An 18273-nucleotide genomic window follows, 5' to 3' on the forward strand; every position below is an offset into this window, starting at 1 on the left:
CTGTTATTGAAATTTGCGAAAGGCACACATGAAGAAATGGACGACTTATGGGACAGCTGAGCTCACATTAATTTTGAACTGTGCCATTCGGGAAGGCACACATCTGGCGATGTAAACAATGAACTTGTAACATTAAAACATGGAATGAATTGAGAAACTGACTGCTAGAACCGTAAGAGGTGTGTAAAGGTGGTGATGCTATAGCCTGTACTAAAATGTAGTACAGGTGTTTACAGCCAGGTGATGGTAATACAGCCCGTACCAAACTTGGTACAAATGTGTATAGGCAGATGGAGATGGTATAGCCCATACCAAAGTGTAGTACAGGGTTCTACAGGCAGGGTATCGTGGTATAGCCCGAATCAAATTGTAGTAAAAATGCCTTGAGAACTTCAAACGGAATCCTTCAAAGAAAGATGACGTAGCTCACATGAATATATGTTCTGTAAATTAAGATAACCTTGTCTATGCCATCATTATGCCACCAGCACGTAGGAATCTTTATAGTAAGGTCAGAGAAATTACAGTGTGTACACAGGCTCAATACTTGACATGTATAATAAAGAAAATTCACATTATTAGTGCGATTGACCCTGCAACGTGCCCTCTACAGTGATCTGTGGATACCGTATAACTTACAAAACAGTAAGTGAAACGAGTATTTATTTAGATAGGTAAAAGTAAAGAGCTTCACTCTTTTACAGATGTATGAACAAAGTTCATTTAATTATTTCGCAGAGAGTTACAGTAACTTAAACCTAACTAACCTAAGGACATCACACACAACCATGCCCGAGGCAGGAATCGAACCTGCGACCGTTGCAGCAGCGCGGTTCCGGACTGAAGCGCCTGGAACCGCTCGTTTTCGCAGTCTTAATTAGGTCGAGAGTAATGTTATTTTTTTAAAAAAATATGTAATTTTCTTGTATGGTAAACAACTTCAAAAGTATCATGTCATATCTCGAAGACTACAGAACTCAATGAAATACTTTGTCTTTTTTCCGTTGATTTCCTGAGTTTTGTATCTCTAGATATGAACTTTCTAAAACAACGTTCTTGCAACTTTGTAAATATTTATTTTGAAACAAGTATGATATTTTAGGCCTCTATATGAGTAAAAAAGTTAAATATTCTGTAATTCACGTATACTTTAGATCTCCATTTTTACTAGTACTAGAGAGTTTTTCCAGAAACACACAAAATTACGCTCCTGGAGAAGTGTGATGCTTGGGAAATGGCAGAAAGAATGCTTTACACGGCCACCAATGTCAGTACAGACCCCATTTCTGTACTACTGGCAACAGCAGTTCCGTCCGCCAACTAATTTAAATAATAATTATTTTAAACCCTCCAACAGACATGACTGTGGCGGTAAAACTGCAGAGATTCGGTACCATAGAGAGGGGTACCATCAAGCATTCTCCTCGCTCGTGACCTGCGAGTGGTACCGCTGTGCTAAGAGGCACTCAATATTGCGTGAAATAACAGCGGAAACCAATGCAGGACGTATGACGACCATATCCGTTACTACAATGCAGCGTAATCTGGCGTTAATGGGCTATGGCAGCAGAAGACAGACGCGAGTGCCTTTGGTAACGGCGTAATATCGTCTGCAGCTCCTCTTCTTGGCTCGTGACCATATCGGTTAAACCCTAGAAGACTAGAAACCCATGGCCTTGCCAGATGAGTCCCGATTCCAGTTGATAAGAGCTGATGGTAAAGTTCGAGTGTGGCGCAAACCCCCCGAATCCATGGACCCAGTTTGTCAACAAGGAACTAATGAAGATGGTGGTGGCTCCATAATTTTCTAGGCTTTGTTGACATGGAATGGACTGGATCCTCTGATCAAACTGACCCAATCTTTGGAGATCCAATGACTGTTAGCAGAATATGGAATCGGTGGGTACAGGAGAGTAATACGGAAGGCCGTGCTCGATCCCAACGGCCTCGTATCACTGACAGTCGAGCTGACAGGCATTTTATCCACATGGCTGTAACGAATCGTGCAACCACGTCTCGATCCCTGAGTCAACAGATGGGGACGTTTGGAAGAACACAACCATCTGCACTAACAGTTCGACGACGTTTGAAGTATCATGGACTAAAACCTCGGAGACCATGGCTGCGGTTACCCTTGACGCTGCATGACAGACAGGAGCGCCTGCGATGGTGTACTCAACGACGAACCTGGATGCACGAATGGAAAAACGTCATTTTTTTGGATGAATCCAGGCTCTATTTACAGTATCATGAGGGTCACATCCGTGTTTGGCGACATCGCGGAGAACGCACATTCGTCATCGCCATACTGGCGTATCACCCGGCGAGATGGTACGGGGTGCCAATGGTTACACGTCTCGGTCACCTCTTGTTCGCATTGACGGCACTTTGAACAGTTGACGTTACATTTCAGATGTGTTGCGACCCGTGGCTCTACCCTTCATTCGATCCCTGCGAAAACGTACATTTCAGCAGGATAATGCACGACCGCGTGTTGCAAGTCCTGTTCGGGCCTTTCTGAATAAAAAAAAAATGTTCAACTACTGCCCTGGCCAGCACATTCTCCAGATCTCTCACCAACTGAACACGTCTGGTCAATGGTGGCTGAGCAACTGGCTCGTCACAAGATGCCAGTCACTACTCTTGATGAACTGTGGTATCGTGTTGAAGCTGCATGGGCAGCTGTACTTGTATACGCCATCCAAGCTATGTTTGACTCAATGCCCATGCGTATCGAGGCCGTTATTACGGTCAGAGGTGGTTGTTCTGCGTACTGATTTTTCAGGATCTATGCACCCAAATCGCGTGAAAATGTAATCACATGTCAGTTATAGTATAATATATTTGTCCAATGAATACTCGTTTATCACCTGCATTTCTTCTTGGTGTAGCAAAAAATGACGTTTTGCCATTCGTGCACCCAGGTTCGTCGCTAAGTACACCATCGCAGGCGCTCCTGTCTGTGATGCAGCGTCAAGGATAACCGCAGCCATGGTCTCCGGGCTGATAGTCCATGCTGCTGCAAACGTCGTCGAACGGTTCGTGCAGATGGTTTTGTCTTGCAAACGTCCCCATCCGTTGACTCAGGGATCGAGACGTGGCTGCACGATCAGTTACAGTCATGTGGATAAGATGCCTGTCATCTCGAGTGCTAGTGATACGAGGCCGTTGGGATCCCGCACGGCGTTCCGTATTACCCTCCTGAACCCACCGATTCCATATTCTGCTAACAGTCATTGGATCTCGACCAACGTCAGCAGCAATGTCACGATACGATAAACCGCAATCGCGATAGGCTACAATCCGACGTTTATCAAACTCGGAAACGTGATGGTACGAATTTCTCCTCCTTACACGAGGAATCACAACAACTTTTCACCAGGCAACGCCGGTCAACTGCTGTTTGTGTGTGAGAAATCGGTTGAAAACTTTTCTCATATCAGCACGTTGTAGGTGTCGCCACCGGTGCTAACCTTGTGTGAACGCTCTGTAAACCCAATCATTTGCATTTTACAGCATCTCCTTCCTGTCTGTTAAATTTCGCGTCTGTAACACGTCATCTTTGTGGTGTAGCAATTTTAATGGCCAGTAGTGTAATTCAGAAACACCGCCGCTCACAATCGACACGAAAAGCGCTCAGGAGGCGTCGTATGTGGCGTCAATGTAACCACCCCCTTCCCTGGCGCGTCATTTGCTCACATCTCGCGGTCGAAAACGACAGTTTGCAGTGCGACATGCAGGAGACCGACAGTCTTATGCGCTGCTGACACTCTCCGGGACGATTCAACCTTTTTGTAAGGATATCATGTATTTTTTTTCATAATCTTACCCCTTTGGTGTGGAGAGGATAGGCAGCCACATCGATATAGCCTTAGCTAAGTGTCGCTATATCGCTGCATTAAAGCCTGCTGGACACATGCGATATGTGAGGGGTGTGGAAAGTGTTGACTATTCCACCGACGAGCAGTCATTGGTGTCTCTGTACAGGGAAATTTTTAAAGTGCTCAGCAAAGGTGCATGGGGTGCACCGAGGGTGCTGCCAAACTCGTGGAGGAGGGGGGGGGGGGGGAGAGGGAATCGTTGCTCTTTTATGAATGGCTTGTCAGTGTCGCACTCCTCTACGGTTATGCCACTGCAGGGTGTCAAACAAGACGGCCGGAAATTTTTGCTTTTCGATTTATATGACAGACGGAAAGTCGCAATAAAAAAAAACTCTCATTCGCGTTTTTGGTAATTTACGTTTACAAATGCGCTTTTCATGGAAAATAAACGTATCTGTTACAAATGAATCTTTAATTTCTATTTGTCGTGATCTGAAATACTCATTAGATTTACGTAATATTTACGTTTCAGTGCCAATGATGTGTACCAGTGAGTTCCCGTAGGGCCGTGGATCTGACGTCTGCAATGCTGTCACATTTGTGCACACGGATCTACGTATTTGACAATGAGTATACTTTTACGATGTACACAGAAAAAAGGAAGAATGGCAGAATACAAAAAAGCAGCTACGGAAAGACATAAAACAGAAGCGTTTAGGGTATCAAAATGAGACTCACTTCAGGAAACAGACATTTAAGTAGCAACTAAAGTAATCTTCTAGTCTCACGGATACAGGTTTCCCTGAAACCTTTTATAAAAGAGAAGCTGAGTACCAGGCTTAGCCTGTATATTACACTATGTGATCAAAAGTATCCGGACACCCCCAAAAACATACAGTTTTCATATCAGGTGCATTGTTATGCCACCTACTGGCAGGTACTCCATATCAGCGACCTCAGACCTCGTGAGAGAGCAGAATGGGGCGCTCCACGGGACTCACCGACTTCGAACGTGGTCAGGTGATTGGGTGTCACGTGTGTTATACGTCTGTACGCGAGATTTCCACACTCCTAAACATACCTAGGTCAAGTGTTTCCGATGTGATAGTAAAGTGGAAACGTGAAGGGACACGTGGAGCACAAAAGCGCACAGGCCGACCACGTCGGTTGCCGACAGAGACCGCCGACAGTTGAAGATGGTCGTAATGTGTAATAGGCAGACATCTAACCAGACCATCACACAGGAATTCCAAACTGCATCAGGATCAACTGCTAGTACTATGACAGTTAAGCAGGAGGTGAGAAAACTTGGATTTCATGGTCGAGCGGCTGCTCATAAGCCACACATCACGCCGGTAAATGCCAAACGACGCCTCGCTTGGTGTAAGGAGCGTAAACATTGGACGACTGAATAGTGGAAAAACGTTGTGTGGAGTGGCGAATCACGGTACACAATGTGGCGATCCGATAGCAAGGTGTGGGTGTGGCGTATGCCCGGTGAACGTCATCTGCCAGCGTGTGTAGTGCCAACAGTAAAATTCGGAGGCTGTGGTGTTATGGTGTGGGCGTGTTTTTCATGGAGGGGGCTTCCACCCCTTGTCGTTTTGCGTGGCACTCTCACAGCACAGGCCTACATTGAAGTTTTAAGCACCTTCTTGCTTCCCACTGTTGAAGAGCATCTTTCAACTCGATGGTGCACCTGTTCATAATGTACGGCCTGTGCAGGGGTGGTTACGCGGCAATAACATCCCTGTAATGGACTGATCTGCACAGGCTTGAGCTGAATCCTATAGAACACCTTTGGTATGTTTTGGAACGCCGGCTTCGTGCCAGGCCTCACCGACCGACATCGATACCTCTCCTCAGCGCAGAACTCCGTGAAGAATGGGCTCCCATTCCCCAAGAAACCTTCCAGCACCTGATTGAACGTATGCCTGCTAGAGTGGAAGCTGTCAACAAGTTTAAGGGTGGGCCAACACGATACTGAATTCCAGCATTATCGATGAAGGGCACCACGAACGTGTAAGTCATTTTCAGCCAGGTGTCCGGATACTTCTGATCACATAGGGTATATTTCACTTGTATCTCAGGTGATTTTGGCCCGGCAGTTTCATTTTCACGCAGTTCAAAGTTTATGACCTCTCATCTCCTGAATATGTGCCGCACAATGATATAATTTTGCAGATACATTCAGTGGTGTATGTGAGTACTGTGTGATATTTTGGTTTTATAGAAGTAATAAATTTTAACGCCATGCATGATGCGGCAGTTTTTCAAGCATCTTAGTATTTGATGCCATATCTCTTGAGCGATGTATGGTACACTGATATATTTTTGTACGTACATTCGACGACATGTGTGAATACGTTCTGAGAAATATGATGCGAACAGGATTAGTAGCAATTAGTTTAAACGCCATGCATGATGCGGTAGTTGTTCATGCGGCTCGGTGTTGGATGTCATATTTTCTCAACTATGAGTTGCACAATGATATAATTTTGCTGGTACATACAATTGGCAAAATGTGTCTCGAATACAGTTAACAGTAAAGAAATTAAACTGTAATGCTTCATTCACATTTTCACAGCAGGATGAGGAAAAATGTAGTAAGCGACAAACTTTTTTTCCTTTCATCATTTTGTGAGGGTAGCCAGATAGAAAAAGTTTCGTGAAGGTTTGAGATTATGTGTAAAGCGTGTCGCGAGTCACTAACATTCCCAAGTGTCAATAAACGATCTTGATGAAACTTCGTGACTGTGTAGAGGGGGAAAAATAATGAAATATGTAATTTTTTGTTTGTGGCCAATTTCATTTCTGAGTAGTAAAACCCAACCCGAAAGGTAATTTAATATATTAGGTTCAGAGATAGAACATCTTCGAAAAGATGTTATATAAAAAGTGTTTTTCATACAAAAGTTGAAATTTAATTAACGTTCTTGAAAACTGTATAATCAACTTTTATAATAATCTGAAATTCTGCAAAATTTACATCATAAAGTAGCTTTCAAGTTGTTGTGATACGACGAACGAATTGTCGCCAATGTGTAAGACTGGTGGCCAATGCTAAATATAAACATACAAATCTCTTCTTTGCATGTACAGCAGGTTTGTCAGTGAAGTCGATAAGAAACTGGCTGCATGGTGTGGGTCTACAACGACTAAAATAATTAGAAGTCGTTGGTAAAAAATAATATATTGTACTTAACTGGTGGTACAGGAGTCTTCATGGTCAGAAGGAATATAATTACAATCTGAGCGCCTTGTTGGAGGTTGCTTCCTATCAGCTGAAGGCTATACTACTTTCTTGCTTGACGGTCCGAGCAAGAGTGGCCGAGCACACGCTAGAGACTTGTTGCAAGCGGCGCTAGTCTTGACTCGCGGGTCCAGCGGTGCTAGTAAGGACCGCGGTCGATAACTGCAGCCCCTAACGAGTGTGGTATCGAACGTTGACACCACACTAGTCCCATACATCCACGTGTAATAAAGCTGGTTTTTGAAATACTGTTTGTGCAAAAAAGTTGCGCCAATGATCTGTCAGAGTATTTCCAACATACCTAATTATAATAAGTACTCATTCATTTCCATCATAATTATTTATTTTATTTACAATTGTTTTATGTTTTACCTTAACATATGTTTTCTATTACATTTTTAGCTTACTGTTATACACACACGAATTTTATTAACTGGAAATAATAAGTAACTCATTTTTATGATACAATGTTATTACAATGATGATAATCTGTAAAGAACCAGATGAACAAATTTCTTGTTCTCCTCTTGAGAAACAATATAATCAAGCTACAGTCACTAGTACATAATCAATGCTCTTCGTCGTGGTAACCAATGTACTGAAGTATGCCTGACACAAATCAGAATATAAAGAGGATTTTTTACAACATGCATATTAAATGAACAAAATTTTTTCACATAATATACACTACGGAGAACACAGTATAAAACTAAATTGACCAGGATCTCAAATTGTCACGGGTGGTCTTCTAAATATTCCGATTTGTATCAGGCAGATGTCAGTATATTGGTAAGCCTTGGCGAAGAGAATTCATTATGTACTAGTGACTGCAGCTTAATTACATTGTTTCTCAAGCGGATAATGACATCCTAATCATTCAACCGAACTAGATCTGAAAATCTTCTCACAAATTTCTTCCAACATCGAAAGCCGTATAAATTCCACAACTGTACATTTGCCTTCAAGCCCTTTGGGATCACCAGATGAACAAATTTCTTCTTCTCCTCTTGAGAAACAATATAATCAAGCTACAGTCACTAGTACATAATCAATGCTCTTCGTCGTGGTAACCAATGTACTGTAGTATGCCTGACACAAATCAGAATATAAAGAGGACAACAACAACAATCTGAAATTCTGCCGAATTTTGTTTTACATTGTATTCCACAGGATGCTTACGTACGTGTCACCTCTCAGAATCGTATCTAGACGTATTAGGGGTCCCATTTCACGCCAACTGCACACGCCCACACCATTACAGAGCCTTCACCAGCTTGAACGGTCCCCTGCTGACATGCAGGGTCCATAGATCATGAGGTTGTCTCCACACCCGTACACGTCCATCCGCTCGATACAATTTGGAACGAGACTCGTCCGACCAGGCAACATGTTTCCAGTCATCAACAGTCCAACGTCGGTGTTGACGGGCCCAGGCGAGGCGTAAAGCTTTGTGTCGTACAGTCATCAAGGGTACACGAGTGGGTCTTCGGCACCGAAAGCCCATACCGATGATGTTTCGTTGAATGGTTCGCACGACGACACCTGTTGATGGCCCAGCACTGAAATCTGCAGCAGTTTGCAGAAGGGTTGCATTTCTGTCACGTTGAACCATTCTCTTCAGTCGTCGTTGATCCCTTTCTTTCACGATCTTTTTCCGGACGCAACGCTGTTTTGGTGTTTTACTGGATTCATGATATCCACGGTACACCCGTGAAATGGTCGCACGGGAGAATCCTCACTTCATCGCTACCTCGGAGATGCTGTGTCCCATCGCTAGTGCACCGACTATAACACCACGTTCAGACGCACTTAAATCCTGATAACCTGCCATTGTAGCAGCAATAACCGATCTAACAACTGCGCCAGACACTTGTTGTCTTATATATGCTTTGCCGATATGCAGCGCCGTATTCTGCTTGTTTACATATCTCTGTATTTCAATTCGCATGTCTATACCAGTTTCTTTGGCACTTCAGTGTAAACGTACATTCATTTTCGTAATATGTATGATTGAGTTCATGTTTAAAATTACATTGTTTTTCACTGGCTGGAAAGTCAATGAAAAGAACATCGGGCTACCACAGCAGAGTGTGAGCTGCAATCCACGTGCAGAAAAAGAAAAACCAAACACAGATAACTAATAATAGTGTCTCCTTTACTCGTTTCGAAGTCCAGTTTGTCATGGCAGGGGTACAAGTCTCAGAGGTATCGCTTATGCAACAAGAAACACAGAGAGATGTACTGTAAGTATATGAAGCAAAGCTTTGAGTCACTAATATTTGTGTTATATTCGGCTATACCAAGCATTTCAAACCAATCTTCATGTGTAACCAGGAACACCATTTACATCAATTTTCTTGTTGTGGAGGGAGATGAGGCTTCAGAATAACATGTTCCTATTAAGAGACGGTTATGTGTTAAATTTGGGGGCGACGGCCTTGCCGCAGTGGATATACCGGTTCCCGTGAGATCACCGTAGTTAAGCGCTGTCGGGTGTTGCCGGCACTTGGATCGGTGACCATCCAGCCGCCATGCGCTGTTGCCATTTTTCGGGTCGCACTCAGCCTCGTGATGCTAATTGAGGAGCTACTCGACCGAATAGTAGCGGCTCCGATCAAAGAAAGCCATCATAGCGACCGGGAGAGCGGTGTGCTGGCCACACGCCCCTCCTATCCGCATCCTCAACTGAGGATGACACGGCGGTCGGATAGTCCCGATGGGCCACTTGTGGCCAGAAGATGGAGTGCTATATGTGTTAAATTTGGAAATCACCTTGATGACAGCACGATACAAAGCTTTCCGCCTCGTCTGTCGACACCGACATAGGACTGTTGATGACTGGAAAAATGTTGCCTGGTCGGACGTGTCTTGTTTCATCTAGAGGATGAACGTGTAGGGATAGGGAGACAACATCTTGAATCCATGGACCCTGCATGTCAGCAGAGGACTGTTCAAGCTAGTGAAGGCTCTGTAATGGTGTGGGGCGTGTGCAGTTGGAGTGAAATGGGACCCCTGATACGTCTAGATAAGATTCTGACAGGTGACACGTACGTAAGCATCCTATCTCATCACCTGCATCCATTCGTGTCCGTTGTGTATTTCGACGGACTTGGGCAACTCCAGCAGGACAATGCGACACCCCACAAGTCCAAAACTGCTACAGAGAGGCTCCAGGAACACTCTTCTGTCTTTAAACACTTCCGCCGGCCACATGATTCCCCAGACATGTGCATTATTGAGCATATCTGGGATGTCTTGCAACGTGCTTTTCAGAAGAGATCTCCACCCCCTCGTACTCTTGCTGATTTATGGACAGCTGTGCAAGATTCATGGTCTCAATTCTCTCCAGCACTACTTCAGACGTTAGTCGAGTCCATGCGACGTCGTCTTGCGGCACTTCTGTGTGCTGGCGCCGTCTAGGGCAGGTTTACCAGTTTCTTTGCCTCTTCAGTGTACGAGGTTTCTCCGGAAAATACGTATAAAAGTTGAATAATGTCTTCATGTTACAAGTTGCAGTCACCACCAGGTGGGACTACTGCTGTAATGAATCCCATCAACGCTCAGTTCGAGTCAGTGCACTCTACGTGAAGGTGGGAGTTTACGGCAGCTTGTTGACAGTTACCCTTTCTCACCTACCGTCGGCATGGAGCTATCTCTGATTGAGAAACAGCGCGTCAACATCAAGGTTTCTTGCAAAGCTAGGCAAGAATGGCCGTGAGATTTTTGAGTGTTTGAAACAGTTTTACGGAGACAATTCTCTGAAGGAACCAACCATGAACAAGTGGTTTAAAAGGTTCCGGGATGGCCGAGAAGAAGTGAACGATGACCCTCGCCCAGGACGACCGTGGACATCGAGTTCCGATGCAAATGTTGAACGAATTCAGGCTCGTGTTCTTAAAGACCGTAGATTGACAGTCAGAATGATTGCTGACGAGCTGTCAATCCCCAAAACAATCGTTCACGAAATCCTGACACAAAAACTTGAAATGAAGAAATTGTGTGCGAAAATCGTACCGATGCTCTTGACGCCAGAACAGAAAGCAAAGAGGGTTGAGTGCTGTGAGGATTGGTTGGAGGCAGAGGAACGAGGGGACTTTCTCAACCGAGTCATCACTGGAGACGAGTCCTGCTTTTACGAATTTGATGTGGAACTCAAATCTCAAAGCAAGGAATGGAAACCAGCAGGAGAACTGAGAACAAAAACGTCGCGAAAATTAAGGTCCAATGTGTAGACAATGTTGATTGTTTTCTCTGATTCTAGGGGCATTGTTCACAAGGAATTTGCCCCTCTCGGCCAGAGAGTGAACGGAAATTTTTACGTTGAAGTTCTGACACGTCTCAGAGGTCGTGTGGCCCGAGTTCGGCCGGAGTTGGCAAAAGGGGGCAGGTGGATCCTTCATCACGACAATGCGCCCGCTCACACCTCGCTCTTTGTGCGCGAGTTTTTGGCCCGAAGCTCAATCACCGTGACAGACCACCCGCCTTATTCACCCGATTTAGCCCCGTGTGACATCTTCATGTTCCCGAAATGCAAAACGGTGCTTCGGGGACGGCACTTGGGGAGATGTGGAAGCCATCAAGGCGGAAACGACACGGCAACTGAACAACATCACAACTGAAGACTTTTAGCAATGTTATCAGCAGTGAAAACGGCGTTGGCGGTAGTGTATCGCGTCTCAGGGCGAGTACTTTGAAGGAGACCATATTGTAATACCTGAATAATTGTAAAATAAAGTTATTATTCAACTTGTATACGTATTTTCCGGACAAACCTCGTATTTGTCAAATTTACTTGTACGAAGCGGTAAGATCGCTATGTTTTATGACATTTAAATAGCATTTTATCTTGGTACCCACGACTAATTCGTTCCGATATCGTGATATGGTGAAATGCACTTTCGTTCGGTTTCTTTACGTTCAGTGTTTCTTTACTGTAAAACCAAGTGCATCTAGAGACCGCCTCTCTCTCTCTCTCTCTCTCTCTCTCTCTTTCTCTCTCTGTATGTGTGTGTGTGTGTGTGTGTGTGTGTGTGTGTTTGTGTGTTTGTTTAAGCTGGCTAAAATGTACATTACCGGCATCAGAATGTCATGGATACGAAGATGGAACGAAATATGACCTAAAACTCAAAGATCTTTTCGTCTCGTGCACGGGTCGTTAACGTAGGCGTAAATTTCCGTTATTTTTGGCAGCACAACTATCTCTGTGTCTAGCTGCATACGGTTCAGAAGATAACGCCCCTGCAATGTCTCCCCCTTATCGGGAGCCGGCAATGACCCATAAACTAGTTACGTCAATGTAACAATAAATCTTATCAGAGGCAAAAAGCGGCTGGCTGCGTATCGTACGTACATAAAGTGGCAGTAAAATCCGAGTGTCGGCTAATGAGGCGAGGCTTGCGGCGGTCGGGCCAGGCTGGACGCGGCCGCGTTATTAAGTGCAGGCAGCAGGGGTCAGCTGGGCACCGCACGTGCCGCGCGCTGCCTCTTTGTGTCTAGCCCGCGCTCCGGACAATGCACCAACAATTTATATTTCCTATTATCCAGCTAACTGTTTTATTAAACATACCATTGGAGGCCATTTCAGTTTATCTACCTGCCCTTCTTTTCCTCGACGTAAATTACAATCAAATAAAAGAGCTACCTCTAATTACGCAAGCCACACTGCGGTGTGTGGCGAAAGGGACATTGTGTACCACTGTCAATCTTCCAGTCCCGAATGGCATGCAGAAAGTACGAGTGCCAGTAACGTGGTCTTTTTGCGAAATATACGTACGAGGAAGCAATATATTGTTAACTCTTTTAGGAATGTACGATCTCGGAAATTTTACAGTAAACAATACTGTTATTATTACTGTTTTCGGCCATTTCTTTGTGAACCGTGACTATGTGGGATAGTTATTTATTTGTAATTTCTGGCATGAGTGTGTGTGTGTTGTCCTTAGCGTAAGATAGTTTAAGCAGTGTGTAAGTCTAGGGACCGATGACCACAGCAGTTTGGTACCATAGGAATTCACACACATTCAAATTCAAATGGCACTGAGCACTATGTGACTTAACATCTGAGGTCACCAGTCCCCTAGAACTTAGAACTACTTAATCCTAGCTAATCTAAGGACATCACACACATCCATGCCCGAGGCAGGATTCGAACCTGCGACCGTGGTGGTCGCGCAGTTCCAGACTGTAGCGCCTAGAACCGCTCGGCCACAATGGCCGGCTGAATTCACACACATTTTGAATTATACAGGCTGTGATGTCATACATAACCAACAACAAGAAGAACCAGCAGAAGACATCATTGACATCGATATATAGCCATCCACTGCCATTCTCCCACCCCCCTCCCCCCAAATGCCACACCAGCCACTACAGTAACGAACAATGGACAAAAAAGTCCTAGGTTAATTTAAGACAATTTATTTTTAAGTCCACATTTCTCTGCATGTATGTATGTATAAACGACTGATGATAAACAGAACATGTTCGAAACGCGTTGTATTATGTTAGATTAAACATAAGCCAAAATATAAAAAAGTGACTGGTAGCAGAACTTACAAACAAAAAAAAGGAATTCAAATCTGTGTGAATTCTTAAGGGACCAAACTTCTGAGGCTGTCGGTCCCTAAGCCTGCACCCTATTTAACGTAACTTAAACTAACTAACGCTAAGAATAACACACACACCCATGCCCGAGGGCGGAGCCGAACCTCCGACGGGGGGAGCCGCCCGGGCCGTGACAAGACGCCCGAGACTAAGCAGGGTAGCCGCTTAGGCTTAGGAACCGACGACCTCAGCAGTTTGGTCCCTTAAGAATTCACACACATTTGAACTCTTCTTTTTTTTTGTAATTTCTGCAACCAGTCACTTTTTTATTTTTTGGGTTATGTTTAATCTAACATAATACAACGCGTTTCGAACATGTTCTGTTCATCATCAGGCGTATATACATACATACAAGGAGAGAAATGTGTACTTAAAAAAATTGTCTTAAATTAACCTAGGACTTTTTGTCCATTGTTCGTTACTGTAGTGGTTGGTGTGGCATTTGGGGGGAGGGGGGGGGGGCGAGAGCGGCAGTGGATGGCCAGATGTCGATGTCAGTGATGTCTTCTGCTGGTTTTCTTTGTTGTTGGTTATGTATGATATCAAAGCCTGTACACACTACCGGCCATTAAAACTGCTACAATACGAAGATGTCATGCTACAGACGCGAAATTCAGCCGACAGGAAGAAGATGCTGTGATATGCCAATGATTAGCTTTTCAGAGTATTCACACAAGGCTGGCGCCGGTGACGACACCTACAACGTGCTGACATGAGGAAAGTTTCCAACCGATTCTCATACACAAACAGCTGTTGATCAGCGTTGCCTGGTGAAACGTTGTTGTGACGCCTCGTGTATGGAGGAGAAATGCGTACCATCACTTTTCCGACTTTGATAAAGGTCGGATTGTAGCCTATCGCGATTGCAGTTTATCGTATCGCGGCATTGCTGCTCGCGTTGGTCGAGATCCAATGACTGTTAGCAGAATATGGAATCGGTGGGTTCAGGAGGGTAAAACGGAATGCCGTGCTGGATCCCAACGGCCTCGTATCACTAGCAGTCGAGATGACAGGCATCTTATCCACATGGCTGTAACAGATCGTGCAGCCACGTCTCGATCCCTGAGTAAATAGATGGGGACGTTTCAAGACAATAACCATCTGCGCGAACAGTTCGACGACGTCTGCAGCAGCATGGACTATCAGCTCGGAGACCATGGCTGCAGTTACCCTTGACGCTGCATCACAGACAGGAGCGCCTGCAATGGTGTACTCAACGACGAACCTGGGTGCACGAATAGCAAAACGTCATTTTTTCGGATGAATCCAGGTTCTGTTTACAGCATGATGATGGTCTCATCGGTGTTTGGCGACATCGCGGTGAACGCACATTGGAAGCGTATATTCGTCATCACTATACTGGCGTATCACCCGGCGAGACGGTATGGGGTGCTAGTTGTTACACGTTTCGGTCAACTCTTGTTCGCATTGACGGCACTTTGAACAGTGGACGTTACATTTCAGATGTATTACGACCCGTGGCTGTACCCTTCATTCGATCCCTGCGAAACCCTACATTTCAGCAGGATAATACACGACCGCATGTTGCAGGTCCTGTATGGGCCTTTCTGGATAGAAAATGTTCGACCGTTGCCCTGGCCAGCACATTCTCCAGATCTCTCACCAATTGAAAACGTCTGCTCAATGGTGGCCGAGCAACTGGCTCGTCACAATACGCCAGTCATTACTCCTGAACTGTGTAATCGTGTTGAAGCTGCATGGGCAGCTGTACCTGTACGCGCTATCCAAGCTCTGTTTGACTCAATGCCCAGGCGTATCAAGGACGTTATTACGGCCAGAATTGGCTGTTCTGGGTACTGATTTCTCAGGATCTATGCACCCAAAATGCGTGAAAATTCTAGTATAATATACTTGTACAATGAATACCCGTTTATCATCTACATTTCTTTTTGGTGTAGCAGTTTCAATGGCCAGTAGTGTAGAATGTCGTAAAGAGCACTGCTGGCCTAGTCAGAAAGAGCTTGCCCACTGGATCCAGTTCTTTACCTGGCGTGAGTGTCCTGCAGATAGAGGGTAGTGTCGTCGTTTGTCTCGATGCCAGTGAGACCAAGCACCAGCACAAACCTAATCCTCTCGCATAGCGACAAGAGTACAAGGGGATCAGTGTCAACAGGATGACACGATTCCATTCCATGAGACATTGTGGAATGATCTGAGCAATAACGCAGGACACTAATGCATAATCCTGTTACGAGGAGCTGAAAGTGACACTCACTATGCCCCATGCGTTGTTCATTGCTAGCTATTAAACGTTTAACACCAGGAAGGATCGCAAATAATGAAAGTTTACTTACTGTGAGTTTACGCTACACAAGTGACTAAGTGATTTGTTGGTATACAAGTTGCACAGCAGTAACAGTGAAATGTGTGTGGATTGTCAACTGTTATTCGGGGGGGGGGGGGGGGGTGTTGTTTGGGGGAAGAGACCAAACGGCGAGGTCATCGGTCTCATCGGATTAGGGAAGGATGGGGAAGGAAGTCGGCCCTGCCCTTTCAAAGGAACCATCCCGGCATTTGCCTGGAACGATTTAGGGAAATCACGGAAAACCTAAATCTGGATGGCCGGACGCGGGATTGAATCGTCGTCCTCCCGAATGCGAGTCCAGTGTGCTAACCACTGCGCCACCTCGCTCGGTTATGTGTGGGCTTGCATTATTTTGTTGAAAGATAACATCATGGGAGTCTCGAAGGTAAAGTACAGCCACAGACCTTAACACGTCAGTAATGCTATGGCTACTATCCATATTACCGTCCATTTTAACCAGTTGTGACCGTGTTGTGTAGCCCATATCATGAAGTCCAGTGAAAGGTACGTATGACTGGGACGAATGCAGTGTGGCAATGCTCTTTCCCCGCTCACGGATACGTCCATTGTGACGCTTTTCACAGATCCGTTACGGGTCTGAAAAGGGGATATGGTGTCCGTCACTCGTTGCATACGCCCTCTCTACTGCTGTGTCAATCAAAACCGTACTGACAGTCTGTTGTGCTCCAAATGTCACTGTGTTGTCCTTGAGGATACTTCTCTGGCTGCAAACAAGACCATTTCCTGAGTCTATGTACGTGACGTTGCTGTGCGATCCTGTACAGCCGAACGAACAACTGTCTGCCTTCTCAGGCACTAGTCGAGTAGCTCCATTGGGATCCTGCACACCGTCTACTGCGGCCTTCCCGTTGATGTCACATTCGCACGATGGTCGATCGATCCAGACGGACTCAAGCAGCAGTATCGCGGAATGATAAACCGTTGCATTGGTAGACCACGAGAATTTCGCTGTCGAACTCAGACACGTGCTGGCAGACGATCTTTCTCCTTGCAAGAGGAACAACGCGATCTTCTCACGAACAATCAATACTCTGTAGTAATCAACATGGATTCCGGAAACAGCGATCGTGTGAGACCCAACTCGCGTTTTTTGTTCATGAGACCCAGAAAATATTAGATACAGGCTCCCAGGTAGATGCCATTTTCCTTGACTTCCGGAAGGCGTAGCAATGAGCCACTACACCTTAACAATAACATTGACTTTACTATCGGGCTTTATTTGACTATTGTGGACCCGCATACGTTTGTTGGTTTGAACATGCTGCACCCAGACTCTGACAGGGGAAATCTTTTCAATGGGTCTGAGCACTATGGGACTTAACATCTACGGTCATCAGTCCCCTAGAACTTAGAAAAACTTAAGCCTAACTAACCTAAGGACATCACACAACACTCAGCCATCACGAGGCAGAGAAAATCCCTGACCCCGCCGGGAATCTAACCCGGGAACCCGGGCGTAGGAAGCGAGAACGCTACCGCACGATCACGAGATGCGGGCGGGAAATCTTTTCCACCAGCTTACACGGACCCACAAAACGAGGGATAATCTTCTGTGTAATCCCATCACTGGCGTTGCTTTGAGCCCTGAAGTTACGTACTAAAACTAAATCTCCAGCCTGGGGTTTGCTCTCTCTGCGCCCCTCTGTTGTATCTCCCCGCTTGTCTCTGATGCCCTCGAACCATGTTACGTCCGAGCCGCACTCCACTTGACCTTAATACCAGAAGGGTCAATCTTCTCTGGCAGATCACCAATCGTCCACAGGTTGGGAAGGGGAGAGTTAGCGAGGTAGCCCAACATCGATTGGGCAGGTGTAGCCTATGCGCTTCATGAACAGCGGTATTAAAGGCTAATCCCAAGCACCTTATCGACCTACCCCAGTACGATTGACTCTTTGAGTGTTTTATAATTGAATGCGCCATTAATTTGCTTTTAACGCTCTCGTGAAGCCTGACTGCGGTTGGTACTATATGGACGTAACATGCTCGATAGCATAATCAAAACGAAACTTCTTCGTCGGTGCTGACAGAAACGCGGTCGCATCAACAGAAAATAGGGTCTTAGGCGGACCGAAACTGGAGGAAATAATGGTGAGGTGGTTAATGATGGTGCAAGCCGTTGGTTCAAATGGATCTGAGCACTATGGGACTTAACATCTGAGGTCATCAGTCCCCTAGAACTTAGAACTACCTAAACCTAACTAACCTAAGGACATCACACACATCCATGCCCGAGGCAGGATTCGAACCTG

At 45.3% G+C, this 18273-nt stretch overlaps 1 protein-coding gene across 1 annotated transcript in view; it reads left to right on the forward strand.

The window, feature by feature from the left end:
• LOC126297868 (growth/differentiation factor 8-like) overlaps nucleotides 1-18273 on the forward strand; it is a 381533-nt gene that overhangs the window by 95976 nt on the left and 267284 nt on the right. The gene's annotated exons all lie outside the window — the stretch shown is intronic.

Source organism: Schistocerca gregaria, chromosome X, assembly GCF_023897955.1.
Source record: "Schistocerca gregaria isolate iqSchGreg1 chromosome X, iqSchGreg1.2, whole genome shotgun sequence".
NCBI classification, from domain to species: Eukaryota; Metazoa; Arthropoda; class Insecta; order Orthoptera; family Acrididae; genus Schistocerca; species Schistocerca gregaria.